Here is a 12,457-nt window from a genome sequence, read left to right on the forward strand (position 1 = left end):
TCACATAAAGTATTTAACGTATTTCTAAAGTAAAGTTTTGGGGACCTGGCTTAGAAATTTTCCAATGCTTACACATGGTAAAAGTTCGGATTAGCCAAATTCGAAAATAAAAAAAAGACGCAAGATTTTAATATAATTTATAAAATTCAATGCAAGTTTTATGTACAAAATTCCGCATATTATTAAGTATTAATGTTAAAAAAATTATTTTCAACATACAAATTACTGAATAGACTTTTTTAATTAATTAATGGGCTTTGGCACACTTCCAACGCGGTTTATCAAGATTATAAGAACAAAATTTTTTTGATCGACTGTTTCATAACTACTCTTAATCTAGATCAGAATACAATTTCTTTTTAGTTTTAAAAACCCTAAAAGGTAATGTTTCCACGTTTTAGGACTAGAAATACTGTAAAAATAAAATACTAGTTATTCGAAATCGTAATCCGATAAATATCCTTGTTTAGGAGTTTACTTAAAAAAGGAGCACAAGGTGCCTGTTTATAAAAGAATAAATCCTATGAATTTCAAATGTATACTATACCTTTTTAAAATTACTTAAGAAATGCGATAAATTTTAATCTGTTGTAAATCTAAAAACTATTAATTTAAGTGCCAAAAGCTACTGATGTTAGTTAAATGACACAATTTGCTCGCATTTAATAATATTTTACCAATATATAAAGTATAAAATCTTTGTTTTTAGTTAAGATCATGTTTTGTTTTTCATGTACAAATTCTATATACAACATAGTTTAAATAGTTTATTTACAATATGTGCTAGGGTTTAGTTTACAAAATAAAAGTATACCACACTAATCTTGAGGAAATTGAGTTTTGGTTTCTTCATATTGCGAGATTCGTGGAACTAATCATCCTAATTAAAAGTCGCAATGATCCAAATGTAAATGTTGCTGAGTAATGGATACAGGAATTTCACTGTGTACCTTAGTATATGTAGTTTGAAAAATAATTTTCATTTTTGTGTGTATTATATATACTTGTTTTTACTCAGTGATTATAGAAATTTCAACGCACCCGTAACTCATTTGAATCAACGTGATCATTGGAACTTTTCATCAAAATGTTAAGATCCTTCAAATCTGGTATGGGATTGAAAGGGAAAATTATCTTACCCAAAACAAGCAAAAAAAAAAGTGTGTATTATTTTATTTTTGGATAACTCTGGATTGTTTTAATTACGAGTTGGTTGAGCTGAATTTGTCGATTATAGAGGAGTTGGTTGTGTTCTGAAATTTTTAGCCCTAGCGTTCAAAAATGAACAGACAGAAAATGCATATAAATTTCTAACTTGAACTTTTATATGTATATAGTTTACGATAACATCTCCGTTTTCTGTAATAGTGTTCCATTTTTAAACACAACGACTAAGAACTTCGGAACCCAACCAACTCCTCTATAGTCCACAAACTCAACACAACCAACTCGTAATAAAAACAATACAGAAAATAAAAAAAACCGTTCGGTTGTTTTTCATAAAGCACTTAATTAGCTTTTTATTTTGATTATTAATATGATAGTTTGCGAGCAATTTATGTCTTTATTTTTAGTATACTGTATACTTTTTCTCTCAAATCAGATATCCCGAACTTTTTTTCCGCTTATTTACGATCCTTTTTATCTTAATTTCTGGCAAGCACCTATTTAGCACTTAATTGCCTCGCTCAGTTTATATCTGATTAAGCATTCGCCCTATTTTTAGAGAAACCTGATATTTAAATCCATTGTTTTGCAAAATTCAAGGCTTTCGTTTTTGTACCAGACAATTTCACGACCGTTTACCCCAGAGCACCTTAAATGTACCAAATTTGTGCATTTTTAAAGGTGATTTTCGTATTTTGCGTCGCTGGCGAAACAGAGCTAAATAAAGACGAAGCAGAACAGAAATGGCTTAATTAAAAAAAAATAAAATTATTTTTAATTCCTATGATTAAATCTAATTAAACTTTGGGACTTGTAAATTCCAGAAACTTCAAATACAGGAACAAACTTAAAAGTGCACGGCTTACACATCCTGTATCCAGTTTCAAAATGAACATATTTCGCTTGTTTGTATCATGGAGATTAGATGATGTTTTTGTAAAATATAGATAGTGTATTGTAAGTAGTACAAAACAACCCACTTGAAACTATACCAACCCTCTGTAAATTATGTAGTATAAGCAAAACATATTCCTAAAAACAAGTTGCAGAAAACTTACAACCTATGTGTATAACTTTTAAACTTTACAGTAAATTCATTTAACGTAAATAAATATATCAAAGGGCTTAAAAGACACATACCTACTTACATATCATCCACCATCTTGTGTTACATAGATTTGATGTTACAAACAATTCACAGTTAGAAGAATTAAAACATATACATGACAAGTTATGTATATGTTTTAATTAATTATGTATTTTGGTAAAAACAATTTCCAAGAAATTCTGCTTTGTTAATCCACTTGTCGAATTGGGCATATTTAATTCGATAAGCAACGCTCAGGAATTTTGTAAACTCGTTTCACCTTAAAAGTGGACTAATTTACAATTTTTAGCAATTTCTGTCCCTGGTACTTTGAGTACGAGTTGCCAAGCTTAAGGAACGGAATTAATTATCTGAATGATCTTAAACCTATGCACTTGTTCTACTAAAAAGACTTTATATTCGTCTGTGATAAATAACGATATTTGAAATAAGATAAGATATTTACTAAAATTATTCTTTTGTCAATTTGAGTTGGTTATGGTCATGTAAAATATATACCCCTTTGATTTTCTATAACTGAGTGATTGGGATTGATTTCTAGACCTATGGTTTACTTAAAGATGTACAGAACAGATTTGAAAAATTTGAAATTTTGTTGTTATTGATCATAGGTGCTTAAGTGCTTTAAAATCTTTTAAGATGATGCTGTATCCCCGTGGAAAGGATAAAAAAATATCATATGTTTTAAATTTATAATTTAAAAATTTTTTTTTTTTTTTATTTTTCCGTGGACCCCAGAGAGGGGACTTCGACTCCAGCATCCCCAAAATAATCACACACAAAAATTTTTAGAATTTTCGTCCATATTTCCTGTTTAAAGGATCCCTGGTAAAGTTGTTCAAAAAAACTTCATATTTTGAGGTCTTGTCGAAAAAAATTCATATCTTGAGGTCTTAAGGATAAATTTTTTGCTCATTTTTGTGGTATGTGTACGTACATATAGCGCTTATTTTTTGAACACCATACATGCCACATTAAGACTTTCTATATAAATATTCGATTGTATTATATTTTTAACCTCCGATCGAAGAAACAGGGGTGTTATAAGTTTGACCGCTATGTGTGTGTGTCTATATGCCTATCAGTCTGTGGCATCGTAGGTTATGAATTTTTTGGTTTTGTTTGAAAGGTTTAATGTAGAGTGTTCTTAGCAATGTTTCAAGTGCAAATTAAGGGTTCCGCACCCGAAAAAATTGAAAATTTGCGATGATCTTCCAAATCGCCTCAGTTTGGAAAAAGGTTTATGGAAAAAGGCAATTTGATGGAGAGTTTTCTTATAGATATGTTTCAGTATAGAGTTCCGTACCCGTAAAGGGTTCAGTATAGAGTTCCGTAATTTATCGAGAGTTTTTAAATTTTGTAAATTTCACTTGTTTTCCTTTCGCTTGTAGTATAAAAAAAAACTGATCTAATAAAATGAAGAGGTATAATATGCATTGTAGAATTACTAAGAATTTTCATCATGGGTACGACATTTCTCATGTCTTATTATTAAACTGAATACGACGTATGCAATCAAGTACACTGCATTTCTTCAAACTGTTTCCTAAAAGTTTAATTTTATAGTTTTCTTAATAATTTTTAAGATAATTAAAGTTTTTGACATTAATAATGGAATGTTTTTATGGCAAAGTCAATTGTTAGTCTCGCGTTGTTTTTTGGCATGAATGAATATAATGTTCAATAAACATTTAATGTCTCAACAGGTATTGTCAAAGTATTTCGACGAACTCATAAATATTCCTTGATCACTTTCTTCTAAACTCGCATAGCTGACGGTGAGACCTGAACATCTTAAAGGTTTATGAATCGAATAAAAGCTTATATAAAATAATTAGTGATGAGCGAAACCAAGACCAAGAATATATTTGACTACCTTTGTTTATCGAATTTGGTGCAATGTTCTAAGCATCTTTGTCTTATTCATTGGTCTTGGCTTTGCAAGTTTTGTTTGGTATCGCATATGTGTAAGAGCAAGATCGAAGTACAACACCAAGAATGTTAGACAGACACAGTTAATTACAAAAAAAACAAGTGCAATGTTCTAAGCATCTTTGTCTTACTCATTGGTCTTGGCTTTGCAAGTTTTGTTTAGTATCGCATATGTGTAAGAGCAAAATCGAAGTACAACACCAAGAATGTTAGACAGACGCAGTTAATTACAAAAAAAAACCAAGATCAATGTGTAAGACAAAGAGAAAATTTTATGCCTTTATGTGTAAGATAAAGGCCATCAAAAAGCCTTGTTTTAATCTTGGTTCTCCTCACTAAAAATAATTATTTTGGTAACGAATCATGTTAGCAATCTTGGTGTTCCGCCATGTATCCTTTCTTTCTGCTTGAAGTATTAATCATAGCTTTTACTCCTGTGCACTTTAATAAATAAATGAAACGCTACCACAATTTAAATTGCTTTATTTTATTCTTTTATTGTTAACTATTACTTATCATCTAAATTTATATGAAAATACTATAAAAGAGCCAATAAAAAGCTTATACACTTTTTTTATTGCATGGTTGGTTTTATTTTTATATGGAAGAGTTGAATTCGTCTAGTATACTAACTTATATATACACTTAAACATTTACAAAATGTCTCAAAAGTAGGAGAATTTTCATTGAAATTCGTTATAACTATTATGTTTTTAGCTTTGAAAATTCAATACTGGAATTGTCAACAGAGTGAGAAACACGTCTCAAAGTAGATTGACAAGGATAGTAAATGTCGAGGCCTGGTCATAATACGCATGTCTTAATATACAACATAATATCCTGGCGCGTATTTAAAATAGGATTATACCACTTACAAAAAAAATTATCTAACAATATTACTCGTTTGAACGTTAAGACAAAATAAAATTTTATTTATTTATTTTGAGGACATGTGAATTTGAAATATAAACACATCATTGAAGCAGCTGATTCCGGTTATACGATCATGCGCATTGAATACCAGGCCTCCAAAATAATGTTTCTCCGTCAGCTGTTTGAATATTGTATTTTCATCTTTGTTAATCTACTCTGTGACGCCAAAATAAATATACTTGGTATACATTGGGCTCATCTATTTAAAATATATGATCTAGGGTTTTTAGACTACACACATAGTTAAAACGAGAAGCATAGGAGTATAAATACTAAATTTTTGGGATTGTAAATAAAATTCAACCGAAGTCAAGATGAAGGCCTCGTTTTCTTCCCCGCCGTTTCTTTGAGATTTCTTTAATGGTAAATCCTGAGAATTTAAGCCATAGTTTGACCCAAACAATTTCAATCGAGAGGCTATTTGTTATTTAAGTGGAAGAGGTCAAAGAAACCTTATACAAAGCCACTAGATAGTACAACTCACAAGCCGGAATGGATAGGAAATATGGGGAAACAGCATAGGTTTTAATGAAAGTTGTTGTAACATGCTTATAGAACCCCAAGGAACATTCAGATGCATTATAATTAAAGAAAGGCAGGGGGGAAATTTGGCTATTCAATTGTTAAAAGACCGTTCTTTGGATTCGGACAAAGGTAATAACTGAAACATATGTTATTGCTATTGGTCCAAAATAACAGAGCTTAAACAAAAACTGCTGACAAATTAAAAATCTGCTTTTCCAATAATGGGTACTGCAGTACTGGATTTTATAAATAGTCTAATTATGACGAACTCGAGCATCAAAAAATAAATTATGAGTTTTGCAAATGTATCCAAATAGTACTGCCTAACCCAATTTCTAATTTGAATACTACGACATCCATGTTTTATGGATTATTGCTACGTGCCAAAGCATGTTAATAAACCACTTAATTTCTATACCATTTATATGAGATATATCAAGGTATACTAAGTTTAGTTCCAAGTTTGTAACACTTAAAAATATTGATTGTTTGAACAAAATTTTGGTATAGGTTTTCATAAAATCACCTAATTAGCCCATTTTGGGTTTTCCGTCTGTCATCACGATAACTCAAAAACGAAAAAATATGTCAAGTTGAAATTTTTAAAGCGTGCTCAGGTCCGTAAAAAGAGAGGTCGAGTTCGTAAAAGAGCAACATAAGTCAATGGGGTCTTGTATACCGTTAGAGATAGAACAAAAGTTTAAATGTAAACAACTAAACAAATGAAATAAAGAATAAAAAAATAAACAACTTTTGTTTGAAACATTTTTTCGAAAACATAAACGTTTATCCATAAGGGCGTAAATAAGGTAAATATTGTATAGCATATATCATATGGGAATATTAGTCATGTATGTTTGATTAGCTATCTCTCTTTACTGACATGACGTAAAAAAACAAACGATTCCGTAACACTGTTTATACATGGTATTTCAACAATTAACTCAGTCAATTGTTTGTTTTCACTTGCTAAATATTATTTTTGATACTCTGTGTATATAAATATAATCAACGATTCGAGTAACTAAAAATAGTTCAGAGCATTTACATGGTGTTAACCACTGAACCACACACATATCAACCTCTCAACTCGACTACTGATATAAAATTTGTGTCGGAGAAAAAAAACGACAGACGAAGTATTTATATACATGGGTTGTAAGCAGTAGTAGTTAAACTTTTTTTCATTGATGCCATGTGTAAAATAGCATCTAATAAAAAAAATAAATTTAATTTCTCCATGCATGTGAGTACTACCATACTTTACTCACTCCGTATGAAAAATTTGTGTGCGTACATATATCATATTTTAACTTTTAGATAGAAAGTTATTGTTTTGGTCCTGAAAAAAAAAATTCAAAAATTGTATTTTTTCCTTCATTTTGAATTGTGCCTATTGCAAAATTTGTAATTTTGATATAATTCAGCATTGTAATTTTTTTTTTCTGTAGACCTTAGTAAAATTGTTATTTTATTTGAAAGTGTATTTCATGCGAATTTGAGTGATGAACGTTCTGAAGACTTTACCAAATGAACAATATTGTTAAAACAATGACAATTCTACAAGATACTCGCGGCCGCGAATGCGTTCTTTTCAAGATACATTGTAGATATTTTAGAATCGATACATCGTAGTAGAAATGCAATTGGAAATGTTAAAATTTGACACACAATGCCCAAAGCATGCAATTCTTGAATTGAATAACGTTATTTATTTGAAATAAAGTCAGTGGCCCGTGATATTTTTTTTCGTAACGGGAAAATGTCACATCTTTATTTTTGGATGTCGTAAATTATCATCATTACTATGAAAGCCAAGAAAGGGTTGATACGGCCAAAGTAACAATTTTTTTAAGGAGGTGTTTTGGCTTTATTCTCAAAAAAATCTTTTTTTTTAAATTTCAACAAACTGTATCTGAAAAGGGACACTTTCCCGCCTAAAAGTGAATTGAAAAATAATTTTAGCGTTTTATCTTCGCACCCGCAAGTATACTGCAGCTTCGCTGAAGAACCTCTATAAAAAAATAAAATTTTGAATTTGAAATCAATAATAGAATTGATTGTATTTTAAAAATATTGGGTTGTACTTTTAATCATCTGGTATTCATTGAAACAGATTAAAATATATTTACAGACGATTGTATCCATGAAAAATAACTCAGTAGGAACATTTTTGCTTCTGAAACTTCTGAGACAAAAATAGTTTAAATGTTACATAAAATTTGGAATAAGCTCTCAATATCAACAAAATTAAATTATTCATTGTAAGGAAGGTATAAAACATTTTTTGACCATACTTCATCAAGGAATACAAAATATTATTGAAGTAAAAAGTAGTTGATTTGGCCGCCTAAGAGCCATATCTATCACGCCTTGCAATATTTCTTTTTTCGTATGTACTTTTTTTTGGTAATATATACTTAATATCTTTTATGATACCTTAAGGACCATATTTATAAACATTATTTATGGGCATTTATATGATAAAAAAAATTGTATTTATAGTTTTTACGGGAAATTCACCACTGTTATTGATTTTAAAGTTGTTAAAGAATTTTTATATGTAATTTTTAAATTTATTGGTTTTTGATAACCCACACACTGAAATTGTTATAAAAATAATTGAAGTACCAGATGTTCTTGAATCCTCAATTTTAAATTTCGTAGCCTATTTTTATAAATGAAAATGGTTAGAGCAGCTTTTTAAATTAGAACCCTTAGAAAGGTATATATCATGATATTGCGTTTAAACTCTGATAATGGTTAGAGATGCTGTGCTGTCAGCTTGGTCTTTATAAACAAAAACTTGAAACGATTTATGGAAGTTTGTTTTCGAAAATTTACTAGATTCAAAATTGAAAAGCAAAACTAAACGAAACTCAATTTCTGTCGAATCAATTCACCTATAACCAATCAACCAGGCTTCCATCAAAAACTGTTTTCTAAAAAACTAATGTGAAAGTTTTAAAGTTAAAATGAAAATCATTATTTAATAAAAAAATAATAGAAAATGTTTCATGTAAGTCAATTTTCCCTTTATTCCTTCCTTTCTGCAGTTTAACGAACTTGCCACGGATTAAAAAATTTTCTTAAGAGAAATGCAAAGACGAGAAATGTTTTTAAGAATGTAATAAAAATACCATATGCTGGAAACTGCATTAAAAATTAATTGCAAATGCCATTTTATTAAGAGTTGGACAGAAGATTTAAGCACTTATGATTCACTTAAACGAAAAATAAAAATAACGTTTTATTTAAAAAAAAAAAAGCACTCTCTCTAATGTTGACGGACTATCTTAGAACTACGCCTCCACGTGATATATATATATATATATATATATATATATATATATATTTGAAATTAATATTGTCATAGGTTTCTTACAATATCATTTATCTACGCCCGTGAGAAAAGAAGTACTTTTCTAACTCAGTATACGTAGGAAAAATAGTTCGTTGGCGCCCTAGCGCGATAAAGAATTAATTCCCGCACTATGGCGGTAATGAGTTTAGTTACTTTAGTTACTTTTTTAATTTTATATTTTTTTCAATAAGCCAAGACAATTTCAAATAAAAAATATCGTTTATTTTCACATATTAGAAGCATGGATAAAGTTTTTTACGGTATACGTGTGGTAATGCATTATTAACGTACGTCATAGAGTGCCCATTTCATGCTACGCACTCGTTGTGAAAATGACCCCACAATATTAGATAATTTTCTGTGTAGCTATTTCTAACCCACCCTTAAATGTCCTTTGAATTATTCAAAATGATTCAGAAGGTCGCATGGCTAATTTTTTTCGAGTAGTTTTCGAGCTAAGGAATTTAAAAAGCTACACATACATTATAGGTATAACACATACATTAAAGTAGCTCAAAAACTACTCGTTAAAAATTTTTGTGGCCGTGAGAGCTTTTGAACAAGATGATCCAAAGAACCTCATAAAGTGGGTTAGAAAAAGTTTCACAGAAAGCCATTTTTCTATCTGATATTCCATTAGCTGGCGTACGTTAATAAAGCTGCTATCCCACTAGTATCGAAAAGTAACTATTTATGCATAAATGCATCCTGGTACACAGAAACTGTGATCAGCTTTTTAAAATGAAACTATGTACATAATACCAGTAGAGCTTTAGTTCTAAACCACATAGCCATAAAATAAATAATTAACAATGTATTTTCAAGTAAATATTTATAAAACTATTTTCAATATAAGATGATCTTGTAAATAAAATACATGTATACAAAATAACGAGTGATATTTACAATGCATGAACCTTGTATCTATGCTTGCATAATGTATACAGAGAGCTTTTGTAAAACAGGATATTTATAACAAATAATAGTACGTAAGAATAAATAATACCCTTAAAGAAGAATTAAGAATAATAATATAAATAAAATTAACTACAAGTCTGATGACTACAAAATCACGCTCTAAAAGGTATGAAAACAAGAAAATATTTACATCTGAAATTGTTAAGATTAGTAAAATTGTCATTAAAGTCGGGATAGCTCTATGTTTAAAAAGTTATATACAGGACGCCCCCTTAACTGAAATGACGATTTAACTTATCATAACAAATACAAATGAAAATATTTTCTATTCTTCTTCAATCGGTTGTAGGAGCTTGCATGGCATTAAGGATTACCGTTTCTTCTTATGATTTATATGTTTCATCTTTTAAGGATATGCATATATTATTGTATTGTATATTGCAATAACGAATTTCATGCAGACTTTAACTATTTTTATTAGACGCTTTTCTAAAAATAAATAAGTTCATTTCAGAAGAAGTTCATTTCAAGAGACCATAGCAAGGTAATGTGGAAGGGAAACGTTGTTTTTTAAATCGCAGGCAGAGAATTGGGTTCACATAATGGAAGTAAGCTTTAGTAAATGCTTATACAAGATTACCGAGTATTAATTGTAATTATAGAATGCGATAAGTATACTGAGAAAAATAAAAGGATCTACGTGGCATACTTGGAACTTATTTCGAAAGGGATCGAGTCGGCAACAAGAATTTAAGACTGATGAGAACTGAGAAACTTAGCTTTACTTGAGGTGACAGTAAAAAAAAATCGTTTTAAACATAGAAAAGATGGATGAATTGTTGGGGCATATACTTCGACAGACCGACAGAAAGGACACCGACAAGCAAGAACTCTTTAGGACTTAAAGAGTTATATTATGAAATAAAAATGCAATTATTTAATCCAAATTTTTTTTTTGAAACGAGTCTTCCATTTATTAAGCGTTGATAGCTGAATAGAAGTGAAAATTACAAAATTAAAAAACACCCGACAAATTTTCGGACTACAGAACCCTAAAGTCGTACTTGAAACATACCTTAGAACAGTCTCCATATATTACTTTTTTTTCTTCAAGCCTTTTTAAACTGAGCCGATTTTGAAGAATATCACAAATTTTTTCGAATACGGAACCCTAAACTAGAATTAAAGCATAGCTAAGAACACTCTCCATTAAATTATCTATGAAACAAAATAACGAAAATCAAAATCGGTTCGTCCGTTTAGACGCTACGATGCCACAGACAGACAGACAGATAAACAGACAAAAACACACACATAGCGATCAAACTTCTTTCCTTTAGTTCGGGGGTTAAAAATAAAAAATATTTGTATATACTTGTTTGAAACTTCTTATCAGTGTTTATAGGTTTTTACAATGAACATCGTATACTTTTTTTATTTATTTCTTACGTTCGTTCATATCACGTACTTTCATGAAGATGACGACGATAAATTCTTGAGTAATACAAGAAGAAGAAGAGTAGAAAGTTATAAGAAATATAACATATTCACACAAAAGTTGTGAAACAGAATATAGTAGTGTAATAGTTGAACGATTCAAAGCATGCAAACATACCTACATATATACTCATTCACTTTAGATGGGATAGAGTTTACGTTAACAGGGAGGTGAAACGCGAATAAGACGTAGACGAAGAAGAACATCAGCAACAATAACAACAACAGGAATAATAACAACGAATGGCACACATTTGTTGACGAACAAAAATGAAACAAAGTTCTTGTATGCTGTTAGGTCGATGTTGATGAAAGTTTATGAATAGTTTTGGTAAAATTGAAGTACCGTTAGAGTAATAAAAATATTTATAATTGCTTTGATTTTGAACCATATCCAAATTATCACGACAATGTCATTTATGATTTTCTTATTTATTTATTTGTTATTTATTTAGACCCACTAAAGTTGAAATGAAAAACGATTTATGATTTATTCTGTTCTAATTGTTACTTTTTTTATAAAAAATGTTGAGATCTTAAAATTAAACACTTTTAAATTATGGATGCATATTATTACTATATTTTATTGTAAAAACGAAAACCTGAGAGGGCGGCACTGACAGACACGGTACTGATATTTTCCTTTAAGCCACTGTAATTATTTGGCAATGAATTCAATAATATTAATTTATCGTATAATTTAGGCTAGTAATAAGTAGAAAAAATCATTAATTATGATCAATCATATAGTTGATAAATTTGATCAATACCACGGTACGGATTAGTAAATTTATGCCACTATTTCATCAACTCGATGCCTGAAAAACATTATTTAGGTGGTATGGAGTCAATATGGATCCTTAGTCGCTTTATTAATCTCGATGTAGATGACATGAATCATTCAAATTCAAACTCAAAAATTCGTTTAAACCTAAAGACAAAAGTTATTGAACCGAAATTGAATGTTTTCTTAATACATTGACAAAAAAATTGTGTTAATTTTTTAAGACTGA

This window comes from Chrysoperla carnea, chromosome 1, assembly GCF_905475395.1.
Source record: "Chrysoperla carnea chromosome 1, inChrCarn1.1, whole genome shotgun sequence".
Lineage (NCBI taxonomy): Eukaryota > Metazoa > Arthropoda > Insecta > Neuroptera > Chrysopidae > Chrysoperla > Chrysoperla carnea.